At 39.2% G+C, this 19471-nt stretch overlaps 1 long non-coding RNA gene across 1 annotated transcript in view; it reads right to left on the bottom strand.

Moving 5' to 3' along the window:
* Positions 1-16807, bottom strand: part of LOC310635867 — a 156467-nt gene extending 139660 nt beyond the window's left edge. Inside the window, exons 1-2 of the long non-coding RNA XR_014491545.1 lie at positions 16608-16807; positions 16544-16564 (exon numbers count right to left, since the gene is read on the bottom strand). This is a non-coding gene — a long non-coding RNA (uncharacterized lncRNA). The remainder of the gene's footprint in view (positions 1-16543; positions 16565-16607) is intronic.
* Between the last annotated feature and the right edge of the window lie 2664 nt (positions 16808-19471).

Here is a 19471-nt window from a genome sequence, read left to right as displayed (position 1 = left end):
GCATACCATCACTGCCTGAAGTGTCGCATTCTGGATTAGGGGAAGCCTTTGAGTGATCTTCAAGGCCAACTTAATGTACAGCTCCATTGGGAGCAATTAAGGTATGACCCTAATAAGCAGAGCCTCTTATTAATCAGGAACTGTACAATTGCTACACATGATGAAGGCATGCAAAGGCCTGCAGCTGCCAATTGCTCTTCAAGCCAAGAGAACTCTCACACTGGCTGGCTCCAAACAGGAAAGTGCAGCTTCTCCAGAGCCAAGGTTGGAAAACCTCCAGTTCTAAAAAACATTTTAATAAAAGCTTTAACAGTTCTGGTTGGGATTCATTTCTATTTCATCCAATCTTCTCCTTTAGGGAAGTGTAATTTTTACTATCTTTGTATAACAGTGATATACTGTATGTTCCCAGAGATATATTACCAGAAGGTAAACAGAACAGAGGTCAGGAAAGTATTACCATTGGGGGTTATTTTTTGGTTGGTTGGTTTTTTGTATGTGTACACATTAGCATATACGGGCCTATTTTATTATCATAACATCCAGAAGATTTGGTGATGTTTATTTATTAAATTTATAAGGCTGCCCATCCAGTGTATCCAATGTAACCCTCAGTGGTAAGCAATGTAACCCTCAGTGGTAAAACATCAGTAATAAATCAAACAAACAAACTGAAGATCCTCTCATTAAAACACCAATACCATACATCCATGCTGAAGCTGCCAAAGTTAACAGCCTGGCCCTAATGCCAAGGGAAAAAGCCAGGGATTCTTGGCCTTCTGAAAGATCAATAACACTGTAATTATATATCCGAGGTGAGGATCTTCCATAGGACAGATGCAGTGATAGATGTGGCCTGCTTCCTAGGCCCCGCCAGATAATATTGCCTCATTTAAGGAAGCCAGAGCATGGCCACTGTATCAGTTCTTGTGGAATGGGCAGAAATGATCAGGGAGAGGCATTGTAACCTAGTCTTGTTGTTTGTATAAGAGGGTGAGAGACAGGTATCTTGGTCTATATACCAAACGAATGACCCATTGGGATCCCCATATCAAAATAACTTACCTTATGTCCGGCCAGAACTTGAAAATAACATCCAACGTAGCACAGTATTTGAACAAAATGATACAGTTAAGATCTGCATATGTGGGACTGATTGGGGTAGATTGTAAGGGCGACTCCGAAATATAATGTTTCCATATTTTATCTATATCTTAAATTTGCATTTTATTACTATTTTAACTTAAATTGTATTTTAATTCCATTTTAAATTGTATTTTATCAAATTCCATTTCGGATTGCTTTTATCTAGTTTTGGTGATGGTTTGTTGCTGGAACTTTGTACTTTGATATGGCCCAAGGGCTAATCAATAAAAGTTGTTGTTGTTGTAACCTAGTCTCATGTCACACAGGGCTTTAAAGATGACAACCAGCACCTTGAATGGCATCCCGAAGCCTCTTTGGAGCCATGTAGTTCATGGAGAGTGGGGTTATGTTGGCATCCATGGTGCATCCAACACTGCATTTGTTATCATATTCTTGACCAGCTGAGAAAACGGAATGGTTTTCAGACTCAGCCCTTGAGTGCATTGCAATCAGGAGGCACCCAAGACATGAGTGACTGTGAATAGTGAAATAGAATAAGTTAGGGAATGAACATTACTGGCTCACGAAACATATTTCTGCAAAGGCTAGTGCAACACAGATTCAAATACGTATCTACACTATAGAGGCTTTTTCTATTTGTTTTTATTTTTTGAGCTCTTTTAGACTATTTTAGTAGGCTCTCAACTGTGTAAGGGCACTATTTCCTTCAAATAATGTAGTTTTATCTTTATTCAGAAAAAGGGAGTGTTAAAATTTATTATTTCATGTTTCTAGACTGCTCATCTTCCTCAATTTAGCTGAACTCTTGCTTGAGGCTCTGACGTAGTAAAAGCAGGTGTTGAATCAAAGTAAAAGTTGAATCAATGGGGCTTTGTGAAGATATTTAGTTATTGTTTTCTTTGAGCAGATTTGACACTTGTCCCATCCCAAAGATTTACCCATGACATTAAAAAGAGTGTCTACCTTTCCATCTCCCCAGGTGGTAGTCTGGTAGTTATTTCAGAAATTAACTTGGAGAAAACAATTACTTCCACCATATTTTCCACCATATTTAATAGCTTTCCATTCCAAATGAAATTCATTTTCATTTGTTAAATATTTTTACTGTGTCACTAAATCTACTGCTAAATCAGTCGGTTTCCAAGCATAGGATTGGCAAGATGATTTCCTCTGCTGAAACAGAAGTAGGTTTCTTAATCTTTGCTTAATTGACTATTTAGAAGAAGAACAGATTTACCTTCCTATTGATATAAATCATTCAAATTGCCTTTCGTGAATTGTTGAATGCAAAAGGCTTGGTTCTCAGCAAGGGTGCTATTAATCTGAGAGACTAAAGTCAAAATATCTACCTACATGCTTAGACATAATGATGGCCATGAGTTACAAGAGAAAACCTTGACCTTTAGTGCCCCAGAAGTTCATACAAGAAGTTCATACAAGACCTGATGATACAGAATCTAAATAGCCCCAAGGCACAAATACTATCTAGAATTCTACAGAAATGTAAGTTGTCCTAACTGTTTAATAGACTTCAAATTAGTATGCTGAACAAGCTGAACCATCTTCAAGACTGATCTGTTTAATAGTCTATTCCTTTATGCAAACCCAGGGGCTGCACCTACACATGAAGAGAGAATAAATGGTTAGCTAGTTCATAGGGAAACTATTTTTACAGTCAGAAAAGAGAAGAAGCACAGGATGATTTTTCTGCCTTAGATATTAAAATAATGTGGTTGAATTTGGACACTATGATAAAACATTTTTAGTGCTATGCCACTCAGCAGACATAGAGGCATAGTTAATTGGTTGTCATTCTAAATATTTGGCCATTTTCTGCCATCTGGATTAATTTGGGTGGTTAATTTAGGGGTGCAGATTGTTAAATTTTAACTCCCATCAAGTCCACCTTTCATGATCAAAGCAACTGGAAGTTGTTAAACTAACAACATCTGGAGCTCTGCAAAGTACTTAACTGTGCTTTAATTCTTATTCTAAGCTGCTTGAAACTGAGATCAATTATGAACCTTCCGGAGTTACATTCCGAGGTGCTTCCTTGACTTTGCCATGATTTCTTCTTCCTGAAGCCTAGATGAGAATATTATTTATACAACTGAAGTACAAGCCACAACTTTCCATTTATTTGTTCATGTGCATCTTTTTAACATTTGTTTATTCTGGAATGTCAACTTTTATATATAAAAATCAATAAATAAAATAGATAAGAATCTATGCATCAAAAAACCCTTAAGATCTCAGTAGCATACATACCTATTTCCCTGATATCATCTGCTCCAGGTAAATCTTTTTCCGAAAGTTATTAAAGTGGATTGCATACCCCTACCCTTCACGAAGCTAAAGGTGTGGTGAATGGAAATGTGACTTTCCTGTTGTTGCCCCAATCTTGTGGAATAATGTCAGAAATTTGACATATGTAATATCATTATGTGTGAGCTAGATTGATTATCTGCATGTGTCTTGGTGCATTTCAAAGTGCTGGTTGTTTCCTTCAAAGCCCTTGATGATTTGAGACCAAATATTTCACAGAATTATATTTATATAATCAAATACCTTCTTCCAAAACATAGTATAAGACATTGTAAGAGCATATGCTTTAAAGATGTATTCTTTATTTATTTGATTTGATTTCTACAGCTGCTTATCTCAACAAGTGACTCTGGGCAGTGTACATTATAAAATTAAGAATGTTATGGCTTCCATTATTCTAACTGCTATTAGAATAATGGTAACTATATAAATAATTTTGTTGGAGAAAGTCTTTAGTTCCCAGAAATCTCTTGTCAAAGCTAGCATTTATAAACATATCAAAATCTAAACCTAGGAAATTTCTAGTTCAGAAGCTCAGACAGATGATTTGGGCCAAAAATGGAAGTGATCTTCTCTGTTAAACAAGTAAATTCACTAGAGCTTTCATGATTTTAAGTGGTCACTCAGTCAGTATATTATGGATTGATCATTCAGTGGGGACAAACTTTCACAACTATGCTGTTTTCTGCATTGTCTCAGGTCATGTGATTCAAGTAGTAATTTTGTAAGAGGAAAGCTATTGAAGAGTTAGGGAAAGGTTTATATTTAAGTGAACAACTGAGGCTGGAGAAAAACAAAACAAGGCTTCTATGTCAAATTAAAGCAACATCTTGAAGGAAGCATTGCTCATAAATCAGATTCCCTTGTTGAAATAGCAACTATTAATTGAATAATTACTGAGATTTCCTAGCTTCTTATTTCCCCACCTCTGGAAATGAAGTACATTGACAAGCAAATAGTACATTTTGCAACAACTTTTCAGTTACCAGAATTCCCTAGTAGCTAAACATGTCAGAAATTTATGCTTGGATTATCATTCTAGCAAAGGAAGATAAATGCATGCTTAAGTGAGCTCAAAGTCTCTTCTCCCCCTCCTTTTAACATGAACCAAGATGTGAAATTATCTGGAGGAAGACTGAAGCTCTTGCACATCAAAATAAAACCTTTGCTGGCAAATCCATTGGCCTAAGATGCCCCCATTAAACACAAAGAAATTAGCTCTGCAGTAAGTGGCTTTCTATTACAGTACATTTTGATATTATTTGTGCATCTCCATTGCTTTGATTTTATATACATTTTTAATATGCTTTCTCTGTCATACCTAAATAGCTTTCAAGAACAATTTTATGACACTTTCTATAACTGATCACTCAGTCTTGTGACAAGATAGACTTATTTAGAAGCAGGTCCCATTGAAATTAATAGGAATTATCTCTCAATAGGAATTACTCAGAAAAAGTTACTATAACATGCATAGGACTTTCTAGAAAGTCCTTTAATTGACTGATTGACACATGATACATGTTTTGGGCCTTACATTAAAGAAACTTAAATGATAAAAAGAAAAGCCACTGCTTCTTGGTCTTTGCTTGTACATTTGGGGGATACAGATTTGCTTTCATGAAAGCCATATAAGACACCCACATTTGCTATAGTAAGAATTTAATAAGTATCTGATGTCCTTTCTTGTGTCACAGGCAGCAACAGAAATTCACTCTATGGACTTAAATTATGATGCCATAGCTGAAAAATAATATTCTCTATGCTATTAAATGCTGAAATAATCTTTATGGAAGAAACATGAGCAAGGCAATGTATAAAGGTGTAAAGGATCTTCTATCACTGAAATGATGTTGAGACTCAAGAAAGAGTGTAGAGAGGAGCAAAAAAAATGATTAGAGGACTGGAGGCTAAAACATATAAGGAACGGCTACTGAAATTGTGTATGTCTAGTCTAATGAAGAGAAGGACGAGGGGTGACATGATAGCAGTGTTCCAATATCTCATGGGCTGCCACAAAGAAGAGGGAGTCAAGCTATTCTCCAAAGCACCTGAAGGCAGGACAAGAAACAACGGATGAAAACTAATCAAGGAGAGAAGCAACCTAGAACTAAGGAGAAACTTCCTGACAGTTAGAACAACCAGTGGAACAACCTGCCTCCAGATGTGGTGAATGCTCCAACACTGGAAGTTTTTAAGAAGAGACTGGACAGCCATTTGCCTGAAATGGTATAGGGTTTCCTGCCTGAGCAGGGGTTGAACTAGATGACCTCCAAGGTCCATTCCAACATTAATAATAACATGGCATGGGTCCGGAATATCTCGGGGACCACCTGCTGCCGGCGTCGACTCCCCTCCGCCCTGTGCGTTCCCACAGAGAGGGCCTCCTCAGGGTGCCTCCGGTCAGAGAATGCCAGCTGGCGGCCCCCAGGGGGAGGGCCTTCTCTGTGGGCGCCCCGGCTTTATGGAACCAACTGCCGGTTGAGCTCCAGATGGCACCGGATCTTCGCTCCTTCCGGCGCGGGTTAAAGACCCATTTATTTGAACAAGCTGGCCTGGCCTGATGGGGGAACGTTAGGGTTTTAATGGGTTTTATATTCTGATTGTTTTAATTGGGCAATTATTTAATCCTTTTTTTAACTTTTGTATTTCTATTTATATGCCCTGTTCACCGCCCTGAGTCCTTCGGGAGAAGGGCGGTATAAAAATTCAATTAATAATAATAATATTAATAATAATAATAATAATAATAATAATAATAGAAACAACAACAATAATAATAATAATAATAATAATAATAATAATAATAATAATAATAATAATAATAATAATAATAATAATCGCACAGTCAGGCAGATGTTCAGACTGGATTTGGCATTTTTGTCTACCAAGGACCTGGGATAGGCTGATGTGGATGTTTGATGGTATTATAGATATTGTTGCAGGATGGAAGCAGTTCCTAGTAAGATCACCTTTTGCAACTGACTAATCGCAAATTTGTCAATGACAATGGTGTTCAAGTTGTGCTCCAGTTGTTTTGGGATTGCCCCCAAGACGCCTATTACTATTGGTACTACCCTTGCTTGCCTTTGCCACAGTCTTTCTATTTCTATTTCTAGGTCTTTGTATTTTGTTATCTTCTCCAGTTCTTTCTCGTCTATTCTGCTGTCTCCAGGCACTGCCACGTCCACTAGCCAGACTTTTTTGTCTTTCTTATCAACAATTGTTAAGTCTGGGGTATTATGTTGCAGGGGCTTGTCTGTTTGAATTCTTGAAGTCCCAGAGCAGGTTAACTTTATCATTTTCTATGACTTTCTCTATTTTATGATCCCACCAGTTCTTGCTTACAGGCAAATGATATTTCTTGCAGATCTTCCAATGCACCATTGTTGCTACTTTGTCATGCCGCTGCTTGTAGTCAGTCTGTGTGATCTTCTTGCAGCAGCTTTCCAGGTGGTCCACTGTTTCTTCAGCTTCTTTGCATAGGCAGCACTTACTGTCTTTTGCTGTCTTCTCAATTTTGCCTTTGTATGCATTTGTCCTTAAGGCTTGGTCTTGTGCAGCCAGAATTAGTCCCTCGGTCTCTTTCTTCAACTTTCCTGCTCTTAGCCATTGCCAGGTCTTGTTATTATCTGCTTTCCCATCTTTTTTTTAAATGTACTGGCCTTGTAGTGCTTTGTCTTCCTGTACCTCTGTTCTGTTCTTCATTTGGTCTTTCTTGTAGGCCAGTTTGGTCTCTCCAGTAGTCAGTAAGCCTTCCTGATAAACTAATTTCAGTGGATCTTCATCATTGTCCTTCAGATATTCTTCCAAAGCCATTTTTCTTCTTCAACCATCTGATATACTTGCAGCATTCCACGTCCACCTATTTGCCTTCGTAGATAGAGTCTGTCAATGTCACAGCGTGGATGAAGGGCATGATTCATTGTCATTATTTTTCTGGTCTTCCTATCCATTGCTTTTAGTTCTGCTTAAGTCCAGTCCACTATTCCAGCTGTGTATCTAATGACTGGAATTGCCCAGGTGTTAAGTGCCTTCATGGTATTTCCTCCATTGAGTTTGGACTTTAAGATCTTCTTCACTCTTTTGATGTATTCACCTCTTTTTCTTGACTTCAGTGTGCTGTTGTCAGCTTGAAGGATACCCAAGTATTTGTAGTAATCTTCCTTATCTAGACTTTTAATGTTATTTTCGTGGGACATCTTGATTCCTTCAGTTTTCACTACTACTACTACTACTACTACTACTACTACTACTATTATTATTATTATTATTATTATTATTATTATTATTATTATTATTATTATTATTATTATTTCCTTCAGTTGTTGTTGTTATTATTATTATTATTATGGCATTTTGTTTTTATTACACATAGGTTTTCTATGCATAAGATATATGTTGTCCTTTTACTTGGGTTTTACACATTTGTTTCTATCTAGTTTTTCCTTCTATACAGTGGCATTATTATTTCTTATACAGTATTTCATCAATCCTTAATTTAAACTTATTGTAACATATAAGGAAAATATTCCAACAAAGCCTAGTGATGTATCATCTTATATTTTCTAAATTGGCATATTGATCGCAATGCATAAATAACAATAAAAATACAGATGCAACTGTCAGGAATTTGGGCATTTTTTTATTGCAGAGTAATTTTATATAATTCAAATGTTCATTAACAGAAAAGTTAAAGCATCTTTATAAATATTAGCCTGGTTCTCAAGGCAGTTTCCTTGTTATTACTGTAATGCATGTATTATTGTTTTTAATAGGGTGATCTTCATTCAGAAACAACGTACTAATTTCCATGTTCTCTACTTGTCTTTGCTTTGTGACATGGCTCCATCTTCGATCATAAATAAATTACATTTCATTTAGAGTAGAAAGTGCCTGTTTAGTGCAGAAATGGTTCTTTACTCTGATGTAATAAATAATTAAACTGAGAAAAAGAGGACAAGATACCTCAAAATGACAACTCTTTTGATATCAATATTTGCTTTTAATCCTTTTTTCCCCTTCTATGAGAGATAATGTAAAACCATTCAGGAAACTGGATATTATACTTATCCCAACAATAGAATTTGGTCTTTTATTTTAAATTACTTTGGCCAGTCACAATTCTTGGTTCCAAGCTCTTAATGTCAGAAAGATTTATATGCACAAATATACATAGAAGAGATCATTAATGGGACCATGGAAGTATGTGATATTATTAAGAAAATTTGTGAATAGAAATAATTTGAATATATATGAGACAATCTCATCAAGAGTTTCTGAAATCAATTTGTATTTTTAAGCAGCATTTGTAAATAAGACAAAACAAAACACTAAGCTACTTTGACAAAAGAGAATAACAGTGAAATAGAGTTGGAAGGGGGCTTGGAGGTTTTTTGTTCAACCTCCTGCTCAAATAAAACCACTTGATTATAAGAACAAACTCACCATATGCTGCTATTGGCGTTAAGTGTAAAGCAAATGGTTTTCCGGGTTTTATTTTCCTCAGATAGCCTTGTGATTGTTTTCCGCCTTTAAGGTACTGGAAATTAATGACAGAATACAGTTAAATTTTGCAGTTATTCCAGAAGTCATCAAAAGTTTTTTCACAGATAGAAAAAAAGAAAGTCTTCCCTTAAGCAGATTGTGTTTATAACGTGCATCTTTGATAAGGCAGGGCTATGTACCCTTTCCAGGCCTTCCTATGTACCCTTTCCAGGACAGGAAGGCCTGGAGGAATGTTGTCCATAGGGTCACGATGGGTCGGACACGACTTCGCAGCTAACAACAACAATGTACCCTTTGGTAGCCAAGAGATTATAATATTTTCTTTTGTTTTTGTTTTTGGCATAATATTTTGTTCTGAGGGGAGGAGGGCTGAAAAATGGGATGGCCTCATTGCACATCTTTTAAGGGAAGTTTGTGGAAGGTTTCTCATGGCTCAAATAGGATGGGGGGAACTGTCCATTTTCAACAATCATAGTCAAAGGAGACTCCAAGTTTGTAAATTTGGGAAATGCAGACCACCCTCTTACATTGTTTTAAACTGGTCCTTGTAACAGAGATTGAATCTGAAGTTGTAGGCCTAAAGAACACATTTTCTACCACCATCTGTCATTTTTTTGCTTTCTGCCAACTGTTTCCTCTGAATTTTAAGATTTCCTAGATTCCTTGGTCTCCCTCTCAGTAGTATTCTTACTGAATAAATCTATTATTGGTTTATTTAGGAATAGAAGGTATAACTGATCTCCCTAATTCACTTTTGTTTTAGTTGGAAGCTGCCACAGAACTCCTATATAGAACAAGCAGATGAGGTATTGAATTTCTGGCTGTCACAAAACTTAAAACCTCTGGAGATTTTATTCTATCAACTGATGCTTAGTCAATTAACTATTTACATACACCCAAAGATGAAATACTATTCAAACATTTCACTTTGTGTGCTTTTTTTCCCCAGCCAACACACATATCATTCTTCATCTTCAACTCTAGGGATATTAACTTTTGTTTTGAGGCTGTCAAAGGAAAAAGAGAAGGGCAAACAACTGAATTTTGCTAATTTTGTTTACTTTTTTTTAATCATGGCCCTCTCCCATTTCTAAGAACCATTAATCTTTTTGACAACATAGAGACTTTGGTGACAAAACAGTGGCTAAATGAAACTTTAGCAGTTGGCCAAACAAAATGGAAATTGGATGCTACTTAAACTCCTCCATCAAGTGATTGGGTCAGGGGCCAAAAGAGATTGGATGATATACTGTTTTGAACAAATTCATGATTTGATTATTTAATGTACGTTCACTAAACCGTTCTGGACACTGGAATTGAAAATGGGAAAGGAAATTAGTGTACAGATAATTTTATTCCATTTTCAGTCTAAATTTAATTCAATAATAATAATAATAATAATAATAATAATAATAATAATAATAACAACAATAACAACAATAACAACAATAACAATAACAAGAAGAAGAAGAAGAAGAAGAAGAAGAAGAAGAAGAAGAAGAAGAAGAAGAAGAAGAAGAAGAAGAAGAAGAAGAAGAAGAAGAAGAAGAAGTTGGAAGGGACCTTGGAGGTCATCTGGTCCAACCCCCTGCTCAGGCAGGAAACCCCATACCATTTCAGGCAAATGGCTGTCCAGTCTTTTCTTAAAAACTTCCAGTGTTGGAGCATTCACCGCTTCTGGAGGCAGGTTGTTCCACTGGTTAAGGGCAGGTTGTTCCACTGGTTTCTTTCTTTAATCTCTCATATTTTGCTCATTCCATGTGCTGATATTTGCAAACAAGCAGTGTTCTGGAGGCAGGTCGTTCCACTGGTTAATCGTTCTAACTGTCAGGAAGTTTCTCCTTAGTTCTAGGTTCCATCGGAAGCTGGTTCCAGAGGGCAGGCACACCCAAAGAGAAGGCCCCCTCTCTGGGAGTCACCCACCAGCAATCCTTCACCGGTGGTACCCTAAGAAGGCCCTCCCTGTGGGAGCGCACAGGATGATGGGAAATTGATGCCGGCAGCAGTTGTTCCCTCAGATAATCCAGACCCAAGCCATTTAGGGCTTTATAGGTCATCACCAGCAACTTGAATCTCACTCGGAGGGCAACCGGAAGCCAATGCAGCTCGCAGAGAAGAGGTGTTACACGGGAGTATCGGGAAACTCCCATCACAACTCGCGCGGCTAGTTATTGTCTACTAGGACTCCGAGATCCCTCTCACAGTTACTACTATTGAGCAAGGTACCACCTATACTATACCTGTGCATTTGATTTTTCCTGCCTGAATGTAGAACCTTACTTTTTTCACCATTGAATTTCATTTTGTTAGATAGCGCCCAGTGTTTGAGTCTGTCCAGATCCTCTTGTATTTTAAGCCTATCTTCTGGAGTATTGGCTATTCCTGCCAGCTAGGTGTCATCTGCAAATTTGATGAGTTCCCCATCTATCCTCTCATCCAAATCATTAATGAAGATATTGAAGAGCACTGGGCCCAGAACAGAGCCCTGGGGCACCCCACTACACACTTCCTTCCATGTAGATGCGGTTCCATTGAGGACCACACCCTGAGTACGGCCTGTCAGCCAGCTACGAATCCATCTGGTGGTGATGCTATCTAACCCACATTTTTCTATCTTATCAAGTAGTAGGTTGTGATCTACTTTATCAACTCCCTTACTGAAGTCCAAGTAAATTATATCTACAGCATTCCTCTGGTCCACTAATTTTGTCACTTGGTCAAAGAATGTAATAAGATTTGTCTGGCATGATCTGTTTTTGACAAACCCATGTTGACTTTTAGTGATGACTTTGTTTGCCTCTAGGTGTTCGCTGATTTGTTGTTTGATTATCTTTTCCAGAATCTTCGCAGGTATTGAGGTCAGGCTGATAGGTCTGTAGTTTCCTGGATCTATTTTTTTCCCTTCTTTGAAGATGGAAACTACATCAGCTCTCTTCCAGTCCTCTGGTAGTTCCCCAGTGCTCCAGGATCTTTGAAAAATATAGTTCAGTGGTTCTGAGATCATGTCTGCCAGTTCCTGGAGAACTTTGAGGTGTATTCCATCTGGTCCTGGTGATTTGAACTCATCTAGGCTGGACAGGTGTTCACTTACCATTTTCTTGCCTATCTTAACTTGCGTTTCTATTCTGTTTTTTATGGCACTGGTTTTGGTAGGTTGAATTGTTTTTCCCCTTTGTGTAAAGACAGATGCAAAAAACGAGTTAAATAGTTCTGCTTTCTCCCTATTGCTTGTCACCTTCTTGCCACTTTCCCCCACTAATGGACCAATCATTTCCTTAACTTTTTTCTTGTTTTTTATATGTTGAAAGAAGCTTTTTTTGTTATTTTTGACTTTGGTTGCAAGCCTTAGTTCATTTTGAGTCTTAGCTTTCCTCACTTCATCTTTGCAGGCATGGACTATTTGCTGATATTCTGACTTAGTTATGTGCCCCTCTTTCCAATTCTTATACTTGTCCTTTTTATCTTTCAATTTATCAGAGAGCTCTTTATGCAGCCATGCTGGTTTCTTTTGAGAGTTGTTATTTTTCTTCTTTGTTGGTATTGTACTAGACTGGGCCTTTATTATCTCACTTTTCAAAATTTCCCAAGCTTCTTAAGTTGTTTTCCCCTTTAGGATTCTCATCCATGGAATTCTTCCCAAGGTCTCTCTAAGTTTAGTGAAATTAGCTCTTTTAAAGTCCAAGACTCTAGTTTGGCTGTGTTCTATTGCTTGTGCTTCCAGAATATTGAATTCCAATATTGCATGATCACTTCCCCCCAAGGTTCCTGTGGCTTCAACATTTTCTATCATTTCATCTCTGTTTGTGAGAATTAAATCCAATATGGCTAATCCCCTAGTTCCCTTCTCTACTTTTTGGGAGAGAAAGTTGTCTGCTAGGTGTGTCAGGAATCAGTTTGATCTTCCACTTGGTGCAGAATTGTTACACTTGCATCCAATATAACTGAAGAAATAAATGCCAAATTATTTATTTATTATTCATTTTTGATAGCTACTATCTCAATCCAATTGACTCTTTTACTATTGGTAAATCCAAGGTTTGTTTGTCTTTCTTGGTGGTTTCATCATTACAGAGCATGGATATCTTCAGAGAAGAAAAAGAAAATCAGATTAATGTGGCCTATCAAGTCTTGAAAATATACCTCGTCTCAAAGGTTAAATAGAGTTTGCAATGAAATATATGAATCAGAAGATTTTCTGGCACCCTGATTTGGATGTTTTGTAGAACTTGTAGAATTGCACAACACGATCATCAGGGTGCTGCTAAAGCACAATCTGAGCACCTCATTTAGTACTAAATGTCCAACACAGAGGTTTGTTCCAGTACAGATAGCATTACAGAGACATAAATGCATCCAAACTGTACACAGATGACTACTCCATGCAATCTACATAATTTATTGTGATATTTAAGTTCTGGCCAAATTTTGTTATCTGCACATTGAGAATGATGCTGGCAGACCATACCAGTGGAAACTCACAGTGGACTTTTATTTCTCACCATCTCCATTATTTTTCACAAAGTTAATTTGGGCTACTTTATTTGGAATAAAAAAGAGAGGAATAGATTCTTTTTAATCTGTTCTCTCTTCATTAATATATTTGGTTTGTGGTTCAGTCCCCATTCATTTTGTTTATTTGGCTAAACTACTTCTTTCATACTGATCATTCATTTTTGTATTCAATGCACATTCATTTGATATGCATTCACTGTTGATCTCATCTTTTCTTGTTTTACCAAACACACATGTTAAATAGCCTATTCCCATTGCTTTCAGCTTACACCCATGTTTCTCTTGACATACCCAATATTCACTTCTATGTAACAAACTGAGCAGAATTTTTGTTGTGCCATTTTCATTTCTTTTGAGAAAATTTTGTTTTTTGCAACAGACTACAGAGTATCCAGTACTAAGCTTCCTGTTCTGAGCCAAGGAACACTGCCAGCTTTATGAAGTCAAGATGTACTAGTGAGAGAAGAGAGAAAAACTATGGTCAACTCATTCCTATTGGTGTATGCCAACCTTCCTCAAGCCAAATAGATTGTTGACTGCCCAGACACAGGTAGATATATAAATGATCCTATACAAAAGGTGTCAGGTTTTGAACTACCACACAAAAAATGGATAACTTTGAATAGGATTTGTACCTCAAATGGGGTTTGCCAGGATTCACTGTAGAAATGGGATATAGTAACAATAACAATAACAATAACTTTAATGTATTGTATTTATTATTTTAATGTATTATATGCTTAAATCACTTGCTTTATGTCTAACTGCTTGTTTAATGGCTGACCTACTTTTGTATGTTATGCAATGGTTGCTGGCTGAGCTAGACTTGCTGTCTCCAGTCAGTTAAGTAGGTTTGGGGCGGGAAACTGCTACTTTAAATCTATTGGTCACCGCCTAGAGGCCAACCATATAAATAGCTGTGCAGCAGCTATTAGCTTGCTTCTGTTCTGTTCTGACTCTGTTCTGACTCTGGGATGTGCTGCTTCATCGTAAGAGCCTGAAGTCACTAGGGGGTGAGGCCAGCACAGAGCCTGGCAGGAACTATGTTCCCCACCTCGGTCTGCTTAGCAAGCCATGCTGGAGACCACCATGCCCTAAGTATCCATCCTAGGGCCTACGCAGAAGCCAGCAGCACAAAACAACGTGAGACACAAACCATGAAGACTACTCACCATGGCGAAAGTCAGGAAACTCGAAGAGTTTGACGTGACACACCCAGAGAGATGGTGTCCTATATTTCCCATGTAGAAAACTACCTCTGCACCAACCAAGTCAGTGAAGATGGTGTTGTGACTCAGGGCCAGCCTGTGGGTCCGACAGCCGGCTCCGACGTATCGGAGGACTCAGATGAGGGGGAGGAGGGAGACGAACCGGCTGATGATGGTTTGGAGGCTTTGCAGAGTCCTCAGCCGGGGACCTCTTCTCAGCTGCGTGAGCCCGAGAGTGCGGAGGATGATGACCCACAGCTGGCCCTGTTCAAGGACGCCCGACGCAGGAGGCAGTCGAGCAGGAACAAACAAAGAAAGGCTATGGGACTCCTCGGGAGGAGGCACAGGGAGACCACGCCCTGAGCTCTCTATAAAAGGAGTGTTTGGGGAGGGGCTGGTTGCTGAAAGCAACTTTTCCGCTTGAGAAGACAAGCTCTAGTGTTTTTGTTAACTGCGTAATTAAATCTTGGCAGAAGCCTTTTAGCCTTGGACGCTCTCCAGTCTCTTCTTTCTGATAAGGGGTTTGTTAGAAGAGGGCTGGTTCAGAACAGATGGGCTGACGGCCCATTTTTTTAGTCCAAGCCTGGGAGAGTAAAAGAGCCCTCCAATAGCTTTAAAGCTTGATACCCTAGTAATGCCAATACGGGTTAAGCCCCATCGAGTGCCTTTCACATTAAAGCCCAAAATCGATGCAGAGCTGGATAAGCTGGTCAGTCAGGGGGTATTGCAGCCCCTAGATAGTGGGGTTTGGGAGACCCTCATTGTAACACCACTCAAGGCCAATGGAGAAGTAAGCATATGTGATGACTATAAGTGCACCATTAAACTGGGCACTTCAACAGCACATGTACCCAGTGCCTGTTGTCAGCCATATTTTGGCATCCTTGCAGGGAGGCAGCATGTTTGCTAAATTAGATTAAGCACAGGCCTACCAACAGCTGCCAGTGGATGAGGCCATGGCAGCTGCACAAACCATTGTTATACATAGGGGGGCCTTCAAGGTCAAGTGCCTACAGTTTGGGGTGAGTGTGGCCCCAGGAATTTTTGAGGGAGTGATGGAGCATATGTTCAAGGGTATTCCAGGGGTCTGCCCCTACTTCAATAATGTTCTCTCTCCCCTCCTGTTCAACATCTACATGAAGCCACTGGGTGAGATAATTCGTGGATACCCAATTTTTTTTCTCCACCCCGAACCAACCCAGTGATGCCCTCACCATGATGTCCCATTGCCTGGAGGCGGTCCGGGTCTGGATGGGGAGAAACAGGCTTCGTCTCAATCCTGCCAAGACTGAGTGGCTGTGCATATAGGCATATCGGGTTAACCAGACTATTCCATCTTTAACGATGGGGGGGTGAGGTGTTACCCCCCGTTGATAGGGCTCGCAACTTGGGCGTCCTCCTGGATTCACGGATCAATTTTGAAGATCACATAGGAGTCGTGACCAGGGGGGCTTTTGCCCAGGTTCGCCTGGTGTGCCAGTTGTGACCCTACCTGGACCGAGATGCTCTACGCACAATCACTCATGCGCTCGTGACCTCCCGTTTAGACTACTGCAATGCTCTCTACATGGGGCTGCCCTTGGGGACCACTCGGAGGCTTCAGCTGGTGCAGAATGCGGCCGCGCGAGTTGTGATGGGGGTTTCCCGACACTACCATGTAACACCTCCGCTCTGCGAGCTGCATTGGCTTCCGGTTGCCCTCCGGGTGAGATTCAAGGTGCTGGTGATGACATATAAAACCCTTAATGGCTTGGGTCCGGGATATCTGAGGGAACACTTGCTACCAGCATCAAGTTCCCTTCGTCCAGTGCGCTCTCACAGGGAGGGCCTTCTCAGGGTGCTGCCGGTTAAAGATTGCCGACGGGTAACACCTGGGGGAGGACCTTCTCTGTGGGTGCACCTGCCTTCTGGAACCAGCTGCCCATGGAACTTAGGACTGCCCCCGACGTTCGTTCATTTCGCCAGGACCTGAAGACCTGGCTCTTCGAGCTCCCCGGCCCAGGCTGAGAGTTTTTAGTTTTTAATTGGGGTTTTATTCTCAGGGATTAAATTTAATTGTTTTTAATTGTTTTTAATTTTTGTATCACTGTTTTAAGTACCCTGTAAACCGCCCTGAGTCCTTCAGGAAAGGGCGGTATATAAATCTAAATAAAATAAATAAATAAATAAATAAATATCATATAGGGCAGAAATCTAGTGGTCACTAAAGAAATGTTTGAGGGCACAATGGTGCCTCTACACAAGTCCTGCTTATGCAGGTGCATGCATATACACCCACACTGGATAGTATAATATTAATAACAATAATGCAGTAACAATTCTCATAAGATGTTAAAACAGTCAACTAAGTTGTTGTTGCACCCTAGGAATTTATTTATTTATAGGCCACTCCAATCTGGACTGACTTTTATCTTCACAAACCTCTAGGCTCCCAATTCATCTCTCGCTTGTATGAGCTAAGAACAATTATTCATGCAACAGTCTATTACAAATTCATAAACTAGCACTCTTGTTTATTTTATTACTCAACTGCTTTTCTTCAACTTGCTACTTTTCTCCCCTTATTTTCTGGCTTAAAAAACGTTACTCCCCATCATGCAGCATTATTTTAACTAAGAGATAATGATGAGATAAGAAATTGAAACTGAGAAGCAATACATATAAATATTGAAAACAAACACTGCAAGGAATTTTAATGTTATTATACTGCAGAATTAATGAAGGGAATGTAGAACTTTCAAACATTCTTCTTCAACAAAAACCAGTGTTTATTGTATATTTGGGGGGGGGTGTTCCTGAAACATTCAATATTTAAATCCCCTGGCTGTGCTCAACAAAGCATTAATTTGATTATACACTTAGCCATGCATGCACACTTTTCAGAACCTATCATAGGTGATATTTTTTTTGCCCAGTGTTTGCCACCAGGGTAATTATTAACATTCACAGTTAATTTGCATCACCTTACTTAGCGTATAAATTTGTCTGTGGGAGGGAATTTTATAAATAAATGTTATTTTAAGGTGTTGAAGAGAGACAGGTTTGCTGCTATTTATTAGCTTACCCAATTGACACTCCTGTATTAAAATTGTATCCTCCCTGTGACATTTCTTTCAGCTTCTTGAGTGGGTTGTTTGAAAATTTGAATATGGATAAAAAGAGACTGAACCATCCATCTCTCAATATTGTTAGAGTCCAGAGGCTAATAGAAGGCTAAGTATTCCATGGTAACTTGGAACTATATTACTTTGATGACTCTGTTAACCCACACCTAAAAACACGGTGTGTCAAATAAATGAAGAAGAGTCGTATCAGACAGTTTTATTGAACTGAATTTCCATTAAATTTAAAGGTGAAATTCAGTTTAGTTTTTATCAAGATCCCCAATCAGGTTTTGGCAGGATCCATAACCCACAGCAGGACCACAAGGAAGAAGATGTAAAGGCAGATGTTGCAAAAGCTACACCTTCATCTCAGGTAAGGGCTGCTACAGAGAAGGAAAAAAGCTAAGCTAGACCAGCTCATGTATTGTTACTGAGTAACTGTTTTCTTCTTTCTCAACTAACTTGCTTCAAGATGAACAGAAGAAAAAGGAAGCAAGAGAAACTAGAGGTCTCTCTTTTCTCAGTCTAATATAGAATGTTGTCATTCCATCTCTCACACTGTAGTTTATGACTGAAGACAATTTGGATGAGGGGATAGACGGGGAACACATCAAATCTGCAGATGACACCAAGCTGGCAGGCATAGCCAACACTCCAGAAAATAGGCTTAAAATACAGGAGGATCTGAACAAACTGGAACACTGGGCGCTATCTAACAAAATGAAATTCAATGGTGAAAAAAGTAAAGTTCTACATTTAGGCAAGAAAAACCAAATGTACAGGTATAGTATAGGTGGTATCTTGCTCAATAGTAGTAACTGTGAGAGGGATCTCGGAGTCCTAGTGGACAATCATTGAAATATGACCCAGCAGTGTGTGGCAGCTGCCAAAAAAGCCAACACAGTGTTAGGCTGCATTAACAGAGGGATAGAATCAAGATCACGTGAAGTACTAATACCATTTTACAATGCCTTGGTAAGGCCACACTTGGAATACTACATCCAGTTTTAGTCACCATGATGTAAAAAAGATGTTGAGACTCTAGAAAGAGTACAGAGGAGAGCAACAAAGATGATTAGAGGTCTGGAGGCTAAAACATATGAGGAACGGTTGCTGGAAATGGGCATGCCTAGTTTAATGAAGATCTGGCATTATTGCCGGATCACTCCCACCACTGCCATGTCTGGATGGGCTGTCAAGATGTGATGCGGCTGTCTCAGGCAGCAAATCTTCCACTGCACTAACTACACCGATCAGCTGTTTCCTCCTCAATCACCCAAGGGCTCTAATCCGCACTTCCGCATTTTTAGCCCTTGCAATAGGGTGGACCGATGACACACTCAATGGCCAGGTTGTTAACATCCAAGGGGCTGTAAAGATGAGCCTTCCCAGAGCCTAGCTCACATTTTGGCAACGTCAACAGCTGTCAATGAAAGCTTAGTATTGAATAAAGGTTTTTTGTCCTGAAGATCAGCGTTTTAGGTGCTCCGGCATTATGGAACCAACTGCCGGTTGAGCTCCGGACGGCATCAGACCTCCGATCCTTCCGTCGCGGGTTGAAGACCCATTTATTTGAACTAGCGGGTCTGGCCTGATGGGGGTACATGGGTTTTTTATAGGCTTGTTTTATTATTCTTGTTTTAACTTGGGCATTGATTTAATTGTCTTTTAATTTTTGTATTGTCATTTATATTTATGCCCTGTGAA

Source organism: Vipera ursinii (genome assembly GCF_947247035.1).
Source record: "Vipera ursinii genome assembly, chromosome: 2".
NCBI lineage: Eukaryota > Metazoa > Chordata > Lepidosauria > Squamata > Viperidae > Vipera > Vipera ursinii.
The sequence above is the reverse complement of the archived record's forward strand: the minus strand, read 5'-3'. Positions and strand labels throughout refer to the sequence as shown.